The following is a 6,771-nucleotide window of genomic DNA, read 5'->3' on the forward strand; positions in this document are numbered from 1 at the left end:
CCCATAAGTTTGGGTATGCTGTGTCTTCATTCTCATTGAATTCTAGAGTCTAGTCTTTTATTTCTTTATTTCTTGCCTGATCAAGTTATCATTGTGTAGAAAGTTGTTCAGTATGTGGCTTTCTGATGATTTTGTTATTACTGAAGTCTAAATTAGTCTAGTGATTTGATAGGATGCATGAGAATATTTCAGTATTCTTGCATCTGTTGAGGATTTGTGACATATAATATGGTGAATTTTGTAGAAGGTAACATAAGTTTCTCAGAAGAATGAATATATATATATATATATATATATATATATATATATATATATTATTGTAGGGTGAAATGTTTCATCTTGAAGAGTCAGAAGAAAGACTTAACTATCAATACTCATTGATAACCAATAATTGATGGTGCATGCCTTTAATCCCAGCACTTTGGAGGCAGAGGCAGGCAGATTTCTGAGTTGGAGGCCAACCTGGTCTACAGAGTGAGTTCCAGGACAGCCAGGGCTACACTGAGGAACCCTGTCTTGAAAAACAAAAAAAAAATGTTTTAAAACTAAAATCACGTAACACTCATACACTTATATTACAAGATTTAAATACCCCATTCTCACCAGTGGACAAATTCTCCAGACACCTCCCCCCGAAAAAAGAGAAATATTCCAGCTAACTGACAACATGAACATGAGTCCAGCTGATACTTACAGAACATTCTACTGAGAATATGCCTTCTGCTCAGCACCTCATTAAACTTACTTGTAAACAGAACACATATTCAGACACACTGCCAACCTCAATACATACAAGCAAATTGAAATAACCACATGAATCCTATCAGATCACCATGGATTACAGCTGGATATCAACAAAACCAGAAAGAACACAAAGCTTACAAACTCATGGAAGCTGAACACCTCACTATGAAAGAAAAATAGCTTAAAACAATCATAGAGGAAGACATTAGAGACTTTCTAGAATTCAATACAAATGAATATGAAACATGCACAATTTTACAGAATACAAATAAAATGAAACTGGTTCTAAGATGAAGGTTCATAACACAAAATCCCTACATGAAAAATGTGGAGAGCTCTCACACTGGCAATTCAACAGCATGCTTTAAATTCTAGAACAGAAACAAGAGAGCAATGACAAAAAAAGGATTAGACATCAGTAAACTATCAAGTTGGTGGTTGAAATCAACAAAATAGAAAAAGAAGAATGCAAAGAATTAATGAAACATGGAATTGGTCCTTTGAGCCTTTTATTAGATAAGATAGTCAAACCCTTATTAAAAGATGAAGAATATCCAAATTAATGAAATCTAAAATGAAAATGGGGAAAAATAACAGACAATGAAGAAATCTAAAGAATAGTAATGGCATAGTTTTAAAAAGCTTCAACTCCATCTAACTGGAATTTCTAAAAATAATGGAAAATTTCCTCAATAGGTTCCTCTTACCAAAGTTAAATCAAACTAAGATAAACAACTCAAACTGCCTAAACATCTAGAAAAGGAGAAGTCATTACATGTCTGCCAACAAATAGAGCCGAGGACCATGAATTTTAGGGTAGAATCCTACCAGACTTCCAAAAAGAAGTTCATGAGAATACTCCTCAAATATTCAACAATATAGAAAAAGAAGAAACTTTAGCCAATTTGTTTTGTGAACCCATGGTTACTCAAATATCCAGTCAATATAAAGACTCAGAAATAAACGGGAATTATAGACCAATTTTTCCTTAAAACCAAATATATAAAAATATTTAATAAAACAGAAAAAATACAATAAAATAGAAACCACATCAAAAGACTATTGCCCATGTTCAATGAAACAGGCTTCGTTCAAGAGATGCAGGGATGGTTTATCATAATGTGATTAAAGGTAAGAAAAATAGTTGTAATGTCTTGGATGATGAAAAATTTTCTGACAATATTTAATCCAACTCCATGATAGAGTTCTTGGAGTGATTAAAGATGCAAGGAACATACCTGAACATAATAATGTCACTTTATTGCAAACCTATAGCCAACTTTAAATTATGGAAAGAATGTCTAATTAATTCCACTAATTCACAAAGAAGAGAAGGTGATCCATTCTCTCCATATCTATTCAAAATAGTATCCAAAATTTTACTGTTAACTAGTCCTATATTGAAATTACAATTTAATGTTAACTAGTCCTTTACTGCAATTTACCATGTAATGTTAACTAGTCCTATATTGCAATTTACAATGTTAAATAACTTAACATTAAATTGTAAATTTAAAGAGGAAGTAAAGTTATCTTAATCTGCAGATGATATGATAGTAAGCACAAGTGAACTAAAACTTCCCAAAGACAATTCCCAGAGCTGATAAACACTTTCAGCAAAGTTTTGGATACATGATTAACTAAAAAAAAAAAAAAAAAAGAAAGAAAGAAAAAATCAGTGGCCTTCGTATGTACAAATGAGTTTACCAGTGTAAACAAAATAGAGAGACATCGTAAAGTTTGAACTGATGGTTGACGCTTGTCAATGTTTTTTTCTACATAATGAATAACCTTGAGTAACTCAATGTGTGTTGGGTAAGATCATACAAATTATTTGTAGTCACAGATGACTTTTGATATTATTGAAGGTGCCCAAAGACTATTGTAATATACAAACTCTTTAATAGATTCATTACTTACTAAAGAGTTTAGTCTTCTATAAAGATATCAGAAAGTACACAACTTTAACACATTGACCACGTTTATGGGGTTTTTCTTGCATTATAACTTTATCTCATGTTTTCTAGGATGACTGCCACATGCAAAGGCTTTACCACATTGCTTATTCAGAGCATTTCTCTCCAGAATGTGTTCTTCTATGATCATAGATGACTGTATTGTGAAAAGGTTTTATCTCATTGATTACATTTATAAGTTATGTCTTCAATGTGTTCTGTTACATATTCAAATATGCCTATAACATACAAATGTTGGGAAGAAGCAAAAGAAACTTGACCTGAGGACTGCCTTTTTGTTACTAACCTTGACTTAATAATGAACTGAAACTAAGTATTCAAGTCCCAGGTCATAGGGGACCTGTGTACTTAACAATATCTGACCAGCTTCCATCATTCATGTTTTATTACCTAAAACATAACAACTGTCCCTAACCATGATTTCTATTATTCCTGTTTTATTCCTCAAAATATAATTCATGGTTCTAACCACAAAAGAACAAATGCTGTGATAGTGTTGACCATAGAACTTACATTCTGTATCATTTGACATAGAGTAAAAATAGAAAAAAAGTGATTGGGAGAAAAATGTAACTGAAACTTGGCACAGGACTTTGTGGTTTTGACTTTTGGATGCTATATAAAATTCTGGTTCAGGGTGGGGCTGAGGCCGGGGTTTTGCAGCTAAGCTTCTGAGTGTAATTTTGTGGCCTTGATTTATCAATAGTGACTTGATTACAATAAATTCTTATCATTTGCCTTGTCCTGTGTTTGAGTTGTGTTGGATCTCAGTGGACAGCATGATGTAAAGGCTTTAGCACAGTATGTAATCACTGTCCAGTATGAATAGTTTCATAATGATGAAGACGACAGAGGTGTGCAAAGGCTTCATTATACTAAACATGTCCAGTAGGACTCTGTGGGTGTGTCCTGAGTCACAGAGGGCGTGTTTAAGGCTCAGGGGTTGTGTCCTGAGACACAGGGTGCATGTTTAGCACTCAGAGGCCAGTCCAGAGTCACAGGGGTCAGACTTAAGACTCAGGGGCATACCCTGAGCCACAGAGGACATGTTTAAGATTGAGGGGGCATGTCCTGAGTCACAGTGGGTGTTCTTAAAACTCAGAGGGTGTGTCCTGAGACACAGGGGGGCATGCTCTAGTATAGACGGCATAAGGGAGGGAACAACTTAAGCACTTGCTAAGTCCCTGAGAGCAAGCCATTGAAATTGCCTGTGCCCTGACAACTACACAGGTAATGTTCAGCCAGAAAACAGGACAGGAAGAGAGAATCTCAGGCATTAAAGATGAATAGGACCAGCTGGGTGGTGGTGGCACAGCCCTTTAATCCAAAAACTTAGGAGGCAGAGGCCGGTGGATTTCTGAGTTTGAGGCCATCCTGGTCTACAGAGTGAGTTCCAGGACAGCAAGGGCTACACAAAGAAACCCTATCTTGAAAAACCAAAAAAAGGTCTTCCGTTCTTGCCCATGAGGATGCCAGACCTGAAAGCCCATCGCCATGCCTCAGAAAATTGAGGAAATCAAGGACTTTTTGCTCACAGCTCAGCAGAAAAACGCCAAATCTGTCAATATCAAGAAGAACAAGGATAACGTGAAGTTCAAGGTCAGCTGCAGCAGGTACCTTTACACCCTGGTCATCACAGACAAGGAGAAGGCAGAGAAACTGAAGCAGTCCCTACCCCCCAGGTTTCGCAGTGAAGGAGCTGAAATGAATCAGACCTGCATATGACTATTAAAAGCCCTGAAAAGAAAAAAAAAGAAAACCCCCCCAAAAAAAGTATAGAGGGCATGTCCTGAGTCACAGAGGGACTGCTTAAGACTCATGGGGGCATGTCCTGTGATACAGGGAGCTTGTTTAGAACTCTGTCCAGAGTCACAGGGGGCATGCTTAAGACTCAGGGGGCCTGTCCTGAGATGCAGAAAGCATGATTAGGACTCTGGAGGCATTTTTAAGACTGAGGAGATATGTCCTGGGTCACAGGGGGCATGCTTAGACTCTAGCACACATTCTTTCATAATGAAGACTAGAGAATTGTGCAAAGGCTTGACCATATTAAATACACACACAGGGTTTCTGTCTCACTGTTTCCATTGCTATGAAGAGAAATCATGAAAAAGGCAACTCCTATAAAAACAGCAGTTTAATTGGGACTCGCTGACACTTTCAGAGATTTAGTCCTTTTTCATCATAGCAGGAAGTATGGCAGGCATGAAAGAAAACATGATGCTGGCGAAGGAGCTGACAGTTCTGCATCTTGATCCAAAGGCAGCCAGGAAGAGACTGTCTGCCAGGGAGCTAGTAGGAGGGCCCATTCTGCATCATGTGGAACTTCAAAGCCCACCCCTATAGTGATGCACTTCCTCCAACAAGGCCACATCTCATAATAACTTCCTCCCACTCCCTGAGCCAAGCATATTTATACTACCACATTCCACTGCCTGGCCCCCCTATGATTGTACAAACACATGATTTTATGGGGACCATATTTAAAAATAGCATAATACAAGATATGTGAGGTTTAAAGTAAAAAGTCCCCATAATCTATAGAACTCTCATAAATGTTAAAAGTCCAAAGTTCAAAGTCTCTTCTGAGATTCATCCAATCATGTAACCATAATCCCCTATACTTTGAAAAAATAGCACATAAAATACATCCAAATTCACAGGATATACTTCACCATTCCTAATCACCAATGTGAGGAAATACTGGGCCAAAAGAAGACCAAAAGCCAGCAAGGAAATCTCCAAACTCTGCAACCCCATGTCTGATGTCAAAGTGTTCTTCAGATCTCCAACTCCTTCCTGCCCTGCTCACTGCAGCACAATTCTTTCTCTTTGGCTGATTTTCTTTCCTGAAAGTAGTTTTCCTGAGAAGGTATCCCATAGCTTGGGAATCTAAAACTCTTGGGGTCTCCAAAGTAATTTCAAAATTAAAGCTTTTTGTTCCAGTATCTGGGATCCGCAGATGATCTTCTGTCCTCCTCAAAAGAAGCTGTGTCTCTCTCCAGCTCTTCCCTCTATAGAACACTAGGTTCTGCTTGACTCCACTCAACTGCTGCTGCTGCTCTTTCTGCTCATCCCGTGGGACTGACATCTTCAACATTCTGGGTTTTTCTGTGACAAACAGTCTTGACTGCATTCCTCTCATGCTCCCTTCATGGTGCCAAGCCTCAGCTGCACTGTATGAAACATTCAAGCCTTAAAACCAGTGTGACCTGGGTGAGTCTTACACAGGACTGAGTCAAGCTGCACCACAAGGTAAACCTTGGCTACCTCTGGAATATAACTTCTTTCTCCTGTTTGAAAACACCAGAAGATTTCACCTCAGTGATGCTCGTTTCTTCTTCATCCTCACTAATTTTCTAACTACAGGCAACCAGCATCAATTGTCTCAGTCATACCTTCTATTCTTGCCTCTAAAGCCAGAGCCACATGGACAAGGCTGCTGAGTTCTGCTTGCTGGAGCTGGAACATGGCTCCTTCTATTACATCATCACCAGCTTTATAGGTTTCAACAACCTCATTGCCTAAGCTCAGTTGTGCTTGAACTTGCTCTGTAGATGAACCTTGAACTCAGATCTGAATGGTTTTGTCTCCTGAACACTGGATAATATATGTGTAACACTTTGCCTGTACCTAAGCTTTTCTTTACCTAAAACTTGTTCTGTTTTAGGAACACTTGAACAAGGAAGATTTGGATCAGAAATCTGCCTGACTCTGATCTCCTGGGATTTAATGCATGTACCACCATGCCTAGACTTAAGTATATCCTTGTAGATTTCAAATTGAAAACCCAGAATAGTAATCACAATCCATCAATTGTCAATTTCACACATACTGATAAATCTTGTGTCCACATTAAAACAACAACTACATAATAATAATGCCTAACACGATACAGTTCTCCTTTGTCCAACTTCATATCCATTTGTTTAGGTGGATGGAATCTTGCCCTAATGTCACCGTACCTTTAATTCCATTTAATACCATTGATCACAGAATTTAGCTTCATTCAACTTCATGGTTCGAGTTTCTCTTTTGACCTAATATTTTA

At 37.8% G+C, this 6,771-nt stretch overlaps 1 pseudogene; it reads left to right on the top strand.

The window, feature by feature from the left end:
• Window positions 1-4,214: 4,214 nt before the first annotated feature.
• LOC117701265 (large ribosomal subunit protein eL38 pseudogene) lies at window positions 4,215-4,467 on the top strand (annotated as a pseudogene).
• The last annotated feature ends 2,304 nt before the right edge of the window (window positions 4,468-6,771 follow it).

The sequence above is a fragment of the Arvicanthis niloticus genome (genome assembly GCF_011762505.2).
Source record: "Arvicanthis niloticus isolate mArvNil1 chromosome Y unlocalized genomic scaffold, mArvNil1.pat.X SUPER_Y_unloc_18, whole genome shotgun sequence".
NCBI lineage: Eukaryota > Metazoa > Chordata > Mammalia > Rodentia > Muridae > Arvicanthis > Arvicanthis niloticus.